Genomic DNA, 9,842 nt, shown 5'->3' on the forward strand with positions numbered 1-9,842 from the left:
AGAAACCTCTTGGTCTCCCTGGAGAAGAGCCCGATTCCCGGGTGAAGCAGGGTAAGCGCCTGGAGCATCCTGTGATGTCAGAAAGTGAAGGGGGCGGGCCATGAGGGCGGGGCAGGGAGCCAAACGCAGGAGCTCCCCCTGCTGGAGCAGCCTGGGAAAAAGATAAACACCGGGAGTGTTCCATTCACCCGTAACAAAGCGAACGTCTGCGAGCCCGCACCGGCATTAACAGATAACTGGATAAATAATTAAGTGGAAGAGAAGGGACGAATCTTCCCTAGAGAAGAATTCTAATTAACACGTGTAGAAGGAATGAGGGGAATTGGATACCCCGTGAGCACACCGCTGCCAGCAAGACCCACTAATGGCAGCTCAAAATCATGAACAAAAGTTTAAGGAAAAGGAATGCATTGTAAAGCCTCCAATTACTTCCCTCAAAGATATTTATTAGTTATGAAGAGAAAAATAGTAACTTTCCGGTAACTTTTAAAAATAGTAACTTTGCAATAGAGAAACCCGACAAACACCGGTTTGATGAAGGGATCAAGGTTAACACCACCTAAGACCTACAGCCCTCAGGGCCTCCCCACGTGACAGCTGCGGAGGGCGCCTCCCTTCTCTCATATTCCTGCCCTAAATGCAGAGCCTCCATCTAATTGTGGAAAAAAAATAGTTGACAAACCCAAATTGGGGCACATTCTATAAAATAACCGAGCAGCACTGTCCCGAAGGCAGAGACGTGAACAGAATGAGGGAACAGCGCAGGCAGAGGGCTCAGGAGAGCAGACGACAAAACGCGAGGGGGCATCTGGGGCGGGATACACATCGGATCCTGAAACGGGAAGGACTTCAGTGGAAAACTGGGGAGCCCGCAGCGAGGTCTGTGGTTTGGGGAACAGTCTCACACGCACGGTAATATCTCCCCCTTGCTGACTGTATTACAATCAGGTAGGGATGTTAGGGAGGCTGGGCGGGGCAGTATACAGAAGATCTCTGTCCTAGTGCGCAACTCTTCCTTTTATTTTGAGATGATTTCAAGTGAAGAAGGCATCTCCTTGGCCACATTTGTGTGCTTGGACCCCAGCCTGGCCCGGAGCAGCTCAGTCTTCCGTCTGCTTCTCCCCTCCCTTCCCCAACCCCCCACGTCCCCCAGCCATCCCTGAGCAGAGCTCTCCCTCCACAAGCAGCTCATTCAGGTGTGTTCCCCAGTGAAAACAGTTTCCTCCCCGACAGGAGAGCTGGCACTAGCCAGCAAAGAAAACTTTCTTACCTGAGAATTGCCAAGCAGCCCTGAGGGGGAGCCCCACACCCACTGCCCCCAGTGGGACCAGTTCCTGGCTCCGTATGCCATGCCCTGGAAAGATCGCTGTAGCACTGGGCCAACTCCTAGCCACTGGCAACTCTATTGGTGGCTGCCGTGGGGTCAGGCATCCAACCTGGTCCAGGATGACAGGTCACATGACACAGGCTATAGCAGCCTTTACATAAAAATCCTTTTTAAAAAAAAAATGCCCGCCCAAACTATTCTACCGTCTCCCACCTCTCATTCTACCTAAACCCATCTCAAATTGTCCATTTAGAAATTTCTTCTAAAGGATTTCCCAATACTCCCCAGTCCCCCTTTGGGGAATCGCAGGATGGCCCCAACAGCCAGCCAGAAAAGAGAAAACCCAGCCACCACTCGTGGCCTCATGTCCCCATGCTCCATCCAGAAGGGCCCCCCTTAGCCTCCGGGAACACAGAGAAACACCCCAGAACTGTAAGCCTCTTGTCCCAGCCCACGCCCCACCCCAGTCCTCCGAGAACTGCAGCGCCCAAGTCATTTCCATCCAATCAAGGCGGCAGCAGGAGGTATCTGTGAAACATGCCGTATGACTTCACAGTGGGAAATAGATTAATAATCAGCCAGCTGATTATTAGCATGAGAATGAGGCTCTGGAGCTAATTGAAGCCATCCGGCAAAATGTCAGCGCCTGCTTGGGGTATGAAATATTCATCGCACCCAAGCCCCAACCAGAGAGCAGAGGTTTGTACGTACCTTTCCTTGTATGGCCAATGTCAGACGGGGCTCCTTCCCCTGTGGCACGGTCAGGGCCAAGGCTCAGAGCCACCTACTTACCGGGGCAGTGGACTTCTCCAGAGGGGCATGGGGTTTGGTTACAGATGTGGTCCTTTTCTTGATCCACTTTAAGAAAAGAGAGAAATTCTTGTGAGTGTAGAAAGCTTATGGGTTCTCGCCTGGGGGAGGCCGTTTGTCCCTGGGAGGTGGGGTTCAGGGATGCCCCTTCTGGTGTATTTCAGCTGTGTTCCCTGAGGGGCGTGCCGTATCTGTTCCGCAGCCTGCAGCAGTGCCATTCTTGACCGTGGAGTAGCCTCAGCCACTTCCCTCCGCTGACCTTTCCCTCCCCGTTGCTCGGCCAGCAGCCAAGAGCTCTCTCCTCCAGCCAGGGGTCTTCAGCCAGCTCCAGTCATGGTGGGCGTGCAGGACAGGATGCGCCACAAGGACAGGCCGGCCCCCGTGTGATGCCTTGTCTCCACTAAAGCCAAGAGGGGGGCAGTTTCTCAGTCCCCCACAATGTGGAAAATATTAATGGCCTCTTCCCTACCGTCATAGCAGCCACACTTTTTACAAAGTAGGTCTTCCCTGGTGGCGCAGTGGTTAAGAATCCGCCTGCCAATGCAGGGGACACGGGTTCGAGACCTGGTCCAGGAAGATCCCACATGCCGCAGAGCAACTAAGCCCGTGTGCCACAACTACTAAGCCTGCGCTCTAGAGCCCACGAGCCACAACTACTGAAGCCCGTGCGCCTAGAGCCAGTGCTCCGCAACAAGAGAAGCCACCGCGATGAGAAGTCCGCACACCGCAACAAAGAGTAGCCCCCGCTCGCCGCAACTAGAGAAAGCCCGCACAGCAACAAAGACCCAAAGCAGCCAAAAATAAATAAATAAATAAACAAATAATAAATAAAAAGTATCCAACCTTCTATTGTGTGTTGGATGTGAGATTGACATCAATTTTTCTAACAACAACAACAAAAAAGCTGCTCTATGCCATTTTTTTAATTAAGATAAATTAAAATTCCTCTGGTTTGAAGATATTTTAAAGACTTTTGTGACAGCCTGAAGATCGTTACTGCCCCCCTGGGGCTCCGGCTGATTCCAGCTGCGACAGCGTCTGCGATCTGCCCTCCGGCCAAGACCCCAGGGCAGACGCCCCCAACCTGGCATGGAGACAGAGTCCCAGAACCCACCCTGAGACCTGGACGCTCCCAACTCCTGCTGGGGGTCGGAACGGATGCTGCCTTTGGGGAGCGCCATGCCCGGTGCTTATGAAAAGCCAGATTTAATATACGTGCCACCTCCAGTGGGTGCTACCAAGCAACACCAAAGAGTGGAGTTCCGATCCATCTTACAGTGTGGGTGACCTCAAGAACAGGGTGCTGGTGGAGGGAACCAGGCACTCTCCCCCACGTATTGTGGTTCCACTTGTAGAAGAGGCAACTCCAAGACAGAAAGCAGATTAGCAGTAGCCGGGGGCTGGGGCAGGCATCGGAAGGGAGTGCTGGTGGGGACGGGGGCTCCTTAGGGGCAGCGAGATGTTCTCCAATTGATTGTGGTGCTTGTACAGCTCTGTGAACGCAGTAAAAATCACTGAATTGTACGGCACGTGAATTATATCTCAATAAACCTGTTTAAAAAAAAAAGAAATCACTATACAGTAATAACGTATTTATTCTGAAAAAAGAAATGTGTATATATACATATACCCTCTTACCTAGCGATTCCACTTCTAGGAATTTTTCCTAAGGAAATAATGAAGGACGTGCACATAAATGCTTCCATACTTTAAAAAAGACATTAAAGTGTCAAGTGAGAGGGCTTTGAATAAATTACGGTGCATGCATTCGCTAGAACACTGCACAAATGGCAACTTAACTCAATGTGGTAGAAACGCATCTATTGACATAGACGCGTGTTCACGCTAAACTGTTGAGTGAAATTAACAGGGAACAAACAGCAAATGTGGATACTGTCAAATGATATGCCTCACCCACATGGGAGAGCGCTCGCTGAGTTATACACAGGGGCTACTTCCAGATGAGGGCTCTGGGAGGATTTTTTCCCCTCCTTCTTTCAATTCTCAGGATCATCTAGCTTTTCCATTTTGACCTGTGTTACTGGTGCAATAAACTGGTATGGGTTCTTTTTTGGAGATGGCCAGAGGGAGGGCAAGTAAAGAGAAGGATGGTCTGGTCTGAGCAAACAGAGTGTTTTGGGGGAGCAGAGCAGAGCGGCCTCTCCAGCAGAGAGGGCTCTTGGAGCTGAGGACCTGGGCACCTGGGCAAGACCTGCCTCTCTGGTCCTCCGTCATGTATAAAATATATGATAAATCCCACCTGGAATCCTCGCTCCCATGCTGAGCCCCAGAGGCCCCGAGGAAGCCACTGAAGGAAGACAGCTGTGGGTGCAGGAAGCCAGCCCCACATCCTCACGTCCCAGGGACCAGGCCTGGATGACGAGCTCGGGCCCCGGGCCAGCAGATCGGCACTGTGCCTGCTCCCTTTGCCTGTGCATCATTTCCTGTTACTCAGCATCACTCAGCCCGGGAGATGCCAGCCTGGGGCCGCGCCAGCTGCTGAGAGGAGCTGCTCCCTGTTCCGGGCACGCTCGGCTGGGTTTGGGTAGCCCAGGCCTGAGCAGAGTTGACAGCGCTGTCTGCTCCATCCCGAGGAGGGTAGCTCTGGGAGCAGACACAGCAACACCCAGCGCCTGCCTGAAGTGGGGCGGGACCCCCCAGCTTAGCCCCGGGCCCGCCGCCCCTCCATGGCCCTGCACGGGTGCAGGAGGCTGTGAGACAGGACTACCCCGGACACCAGCCTCGGGTGATGAGGCCGGAGGTTCCATCGGGACAGTGGCAGGGCTGCTGCAGAGGGACAGCACGATCCGATCCGGCCCACGGCGCTAAGTGAGCACGTACTAACTGCTCTAATGGGCTGTTTCCCTTACCCCTCACACCAGCCAGGTACCCAGGCTTACAGAGGAGGGACCAAGGCTCAGGAAGTTCGTTGCCCAACTTGATTACTAGCTGGGCCCAGACTTAAATCTGCCTGAGTGGGGAAGCTGTGCCCCAGGCTCGCTGCAGCGGGTCTGGGTTGCCAGGGTCGGGCTGCCCACCAAGCACCCGCAGGCCTCCAGACTGGGCCGGGGGCCTGGCAGCTCCACTCCCGTGGGGAGGCAGGGAAGAGGCTCCACCTGAAAGACCGACAGAGCAGGCGGGCAGGGTCCCGGTGGTCATGGCCTAGGGCAGCCTGTGGTCTCCAGAAGCTGCCGCAAGACAGGCAGGGCCAGGAGCCCGGGCTGGGCCTGTGCCCTCTGGGAGGAGAGGAAAAGTGGAGCCCGCCCACTGGGGGAGGGCCTGTCCCAGCTCTGCTTCCCAGGAAACAGGCTGCAGGAGCGTGGGCCCTGGAGGCCCCCCTGTAAGGAGCTGAGGACAGCAGGTGGGCAGAGAACAAGGCGGGCCTGCAGTGAAGGTGCAGCGGCCGAGTTTCCGCAGGTCACACGGGGTGGAGCTGGGGGCGGTGGTCCTGGGGGCTAGGCCACCACCTCAGAGCTGCCTGAACTGAGGTGAGGGGGACAGGCCTCCACACCCACTGCATCAGGTCATCACTGGCACAGGCCCCCAAGGGGGCAGCTACCTTGGACCAGGAGGGTCCAGGTGGCCAAGGGCGGAAGGTGGCGGCTGTGAGAACGTACTGACGGCAGCTGGGACCGGAAGAGGGAACCTGGGTGGATGCAGAGCACAGTCAGGGGCAGAGGCAGCCCCCATCCTGCCCAGAGAGGGCTGGGGTCAAGGCGAGGCCCCCAGGGCTCCTATCTGCCACGGGGCAGAGACGAGCCTTCCTGGTACCCTGAGCCTGGGTCCTCCATGCTGGCCGCACCCCTGGCTTGTGGCTGCCATGCCCACAGGTCCTAGTGGGCTTTGGTGGTTCACTTCTCTGGCTTCCTTTCCAATCGCGGATGTCAAACCTCAGGGCACTGCCTGGGTCCCTTTCCAGAGGGAGCTGATGCGGGACAGCAGGTGATAGGGGAGGGCCTGGATTCCCTTCCTTCCCCTGTCCTCTGGCAGGACCCTCCGTGCATCCAACCCCCTACCGCCTCCCCCTAATCACAGCCCGGCCAGGAACCCACGGCCGTGCTCACCGGTTGAAGGTAGCACAGCCCTCAACACAGCCCCTCACGGGGCAAGAACGCTACGTTCATAAAAGCAGTGTTTTTTCTCTCTATGAAGATAACGGAACTCACTGCGGGGGAATCCAAACCACCCAGCTGAGCAGAAACGAAAAGTCTCCCCAGCTCCCTACCCAGCTCGAACCTTCTGCAGCTTCGGTGCCACCCCCTCCCTGGGCCCCCTTGCAGGTTTGCAGAGGTTGAGGCATAGACCCGCATCCGTGCTCCCACTCTCTGGGTGTTTCGCTCGACAGTGTGATGTCCGTCGTGTCCAGATACAGATGTGCATTCAGCTTTCCAGTTGCACGTGTCAAACCTCAGGGCACTGCCTGGGTGCCGAGGCCTCTGGGCGTGGGGCGGTGTCCCCCATCCCCCGACAGTTCAGGAGGATCGGAGAGGTGGGCGCCGGGACAGAACCTACAGGACCCCCAAGCCAGTGCAGAGAGCCCGCCAGGCCTTGGTGCCCTGGCCTGGGAAGCAGGGTCTGTTGACCGCACAGCTGCGACCACATCTGGTGAGTGGGAAAGCTCTCAGGAACGTGTGGGTGGCAGCAGGGAAATTGGAGCCGAAGAAGCAGAGACAGCCCGGCTGCAGTAACTTCTTTGCTCAATCAATAGCTATTTCCCGGCTCCAAATTACTTTCTTTTCCCCCTGAAACCATCCGAGGCAGCTACTGCCGATCAGCTATGACACGTTAAAGAAATGCTATTGGAATTTCCAGGCCTGAGAGGGTTCTCCTGACCCAGTGTTTGCTCAGCCATCCCTGGCAATGCCACGGAGAGGACAAGACGTAAAAAGAGCTAATGGACCCGGCTGAGCAGCTCGGCTCCGGCCATGGGGCAGCCAGGACCTGCGCGAGGCTCAGGGTCCCCAGAGCGGCCTGCTGGGGCCTCCACACCGCGGCGGAGTGGGCGCCAGACTTTGGCATCCACCCTGTCCCTCCCTCCCTGGGCCCGACTTTTTTTGTTTTGGTTTTGTTTTCGTTTTTTGTTTTGTTTTGCTAATTGCTTTATAACCACAACAAACTAGTGCAGAGAAAGCCCTGTACAAAACAACACAATAAAGATCGAGGTGCTCCCTTAGGCAAGGCTGAAGATTTCAGTCTCTGGTGTTTGGAATCTAGGCTGCAGTCCTTGTTTTCGGATGGATCACTGGGTGTGTGGCACCGTCCATGCTTTTAACCAGATTTGAACAGGAGAACGGCCACTTGGCTCAGGTAGAAGACGAAGTGTTGGGTTTCACGTGTCACATCACTACCAAAGTTCCTCCCCATGGTGCAGTGCCAGGTAGGGCTGTACTTCTTGTCAAACTCCTTCCTGACACGGGCAGCAACGTCCTTCTCTATAGTCTATTTCTCTAGTTCCTGAGTAGCACGCTCCACCGAGTCCTGTTGCATCTCCTCTGACATATTGGCATTTTTCATCACGGCCTCTCGGTCACACGTGGTTACCAAGGGGCAGGGACTGGCCGACTGCAACGGCGGCGCATCTATGGAGCCCCACGCCAGCCGCCGCCGCCTAGTCATGGGCCCGACTGTTAATTGCCCCAACTGCATGCCGGGCCGAGCATGGGGTACGAGCCCACAGAAATGACAGAGGCGAGTGCCCTGCCCTCTGGAAGCAGGCAGGACGGGAGGCCACGCAGAAGCAACTCTTGGAGTGGCTAAAATAACCCAGTTGCGGCCGTGTGCTCACAGCAAGAGGGAGTCCATCCCCCCAGCAGGGCCCCGGGAACCCTAAGCCTCCCAGCATGGATAAGAGAGCCTCCGGCAGGCTTTTCCTGTGATGGGAACCCGTCTCACCTGTTCCCAAATGTAGTGGATTGAAGGGGGGTTCTCAAAAGTTATGTCCGTGTCCTTACCCCCAGAACCCGTGAATGTGACCTTGTTTGGGAAAAAGGTCTTTGCAGATGTAAGGAAGTTAACGATCTTGAGATGAGATCATCCTAGATTAACCGGGTAGGTCTTAAATCCGCTGGCAAGTGACCTTATGAGAGACACAGAGACAGAGGAGAAGCCACATGAAGTTGGAACAGAGACTGGAGGGATGCAGCCACAAGCCAGGGACACCTGGGCCACCACGAGCTGGAAGAGGCGGGAAGGATCCTCCCCCAAAGTCTCTGGAGGGAGCGCAGCCCCGCCGACACCTTGATCTTGAATTTCTGTCCTCCAGAACTGGGAGACGATAAACTCCTGTTGCTTTCGGCCCCCCGGTTTTGGGCAGCCCCAGGACACTCCCAGACCAAGCACGGAAAACACTGAACCCAGCAGCAAAGCGTGTGGTTCAGGTGGGAGTCCCGGCTACTAGCTGTGTCCCTGGGCAAGTTACTTAACCTCCCTGAGCCTCAGTCTCTATATCTTAAAATGGGAATAGCGCTAGAACCTTCCAGAAGGTTGGGAGTGATTACATGAAATGACGTCTGGCACATAAGAGCCATGTGAAGGGGTCACCATTCCTAGGCCCCCTCCCTGAGGTCCCATTCTTGCCCTATCATGTCACCTCTACCTAACTTCACCAAGGCCCCCAGGGACTCATATAGGTGAGTTTGGGGGATCTCAGAAGGCTTCCTACCCTACCCATATCAGAAGGAAATGAGAGCCCCTCCTGTTCCTTGGCCTCACATCTCCAAGCCATCCTTCACAGTGCCCATAGCAAAAATGGCAGTGATGATAATAGTTGCAGTAGCAGAAAAACACTTAGACATTCTTCTGAGAACATCGTGCTCGCAAAGGCACCAGCACCTCATAATAGACATATAAGGTCAGCACTATAGTTATTCTCTGTTGACAGGTGAGGAAACTGAAGCACAGAGAAGCTTGTAAATTGCTCAAAGTCCCGGGAGCCGGGACACCCACCAGGCCATCTGAGCCTTTATCCTGTTGAAACTTGCCAAAGTGAATATTACAGTTGTATTTATATGATGGCGTCTGAGACTCTGGGTGTCACAGACAATGCCTAGTGCCAAAGACATGGGATTTCATTCTGCTCCAACCACTTCTGTTTTCTACACGAAAGGAAGGAAAGGGGTGGGGGGAGGGAGGATGTGAATCTGGGCCCCGGGTACATGGGGGGATGGGGGTGCAGCAGGGGGAGTTAAAGTTGGAAAACACCCTGGGCCCCCAGCATGGCCACGCTCAGGACAGGCCCGGGCCTAGCCATCCTCCGCCCATGAATTTCTAGAACAGGAGATCCCAGCTGGGCTAGGAACCACACTAGCTGGACCAATTAACTATGGTCTACACGAGGCAGTGTTTCCAACCTTGAAAAATACACTTAAAATGAAATAAATAAGAAGATGTAGGAATTAAGTGTGAAGGAGCCACATAGAGGCTTGGCCAGGGGCTCAGGAAGGGTAGTGTCCTGTCCAGGTCACCACTGCACCGCCAGTCCCTGAACTTGGGCAGGCGCCAGTAGCTGAGTGGCCGAGGTGGACAGCAGGGCCCGGGCAGCTGGATGGAAACAGGCTCTGAGAGTGTGTTTCTCTTCCTTCCAACTCCCAGAACCCAAACGGCTGAGTGGTCTGGGCTCCTGGGTTTCAGGAGGTCCCAGGCCTGGGTCTCCGCCCCAGAGGGAAGTGGGTTTCTGATGCCCTCCAAGAGCACCCAGCTCTGATCA

General features: G+C 55.1%; 1 pseudogene; it reads right to left on the minus strand.

Moving 5' to 3' along the window:
* Positions 1-7,405: 7,405 nt before the first annotated feature.
* LOC132426854 (dynein light chain 1, cytoplasmic-like) lies at positions 7,406-7,753 on the minus strand (annotated as a pseudogene).
* Positions 7,754-9,842: the final 2,089 nt, after the last annotated feature.

The sequence above is a fragment of the Delphinus delphis genome, chromosome 6 (assembly GCF_949987515.2).
Source record: "Delphinus delphis chromosome 6, mDelDel1.2, whole genome shotgun sequence".
NCBI classification, from domain to species: Eukaryota; Metazoa; Chordata; class Mammalia; order Artiodactyla; family Delphinidae; genus Delphinus; species Delphinus delphis.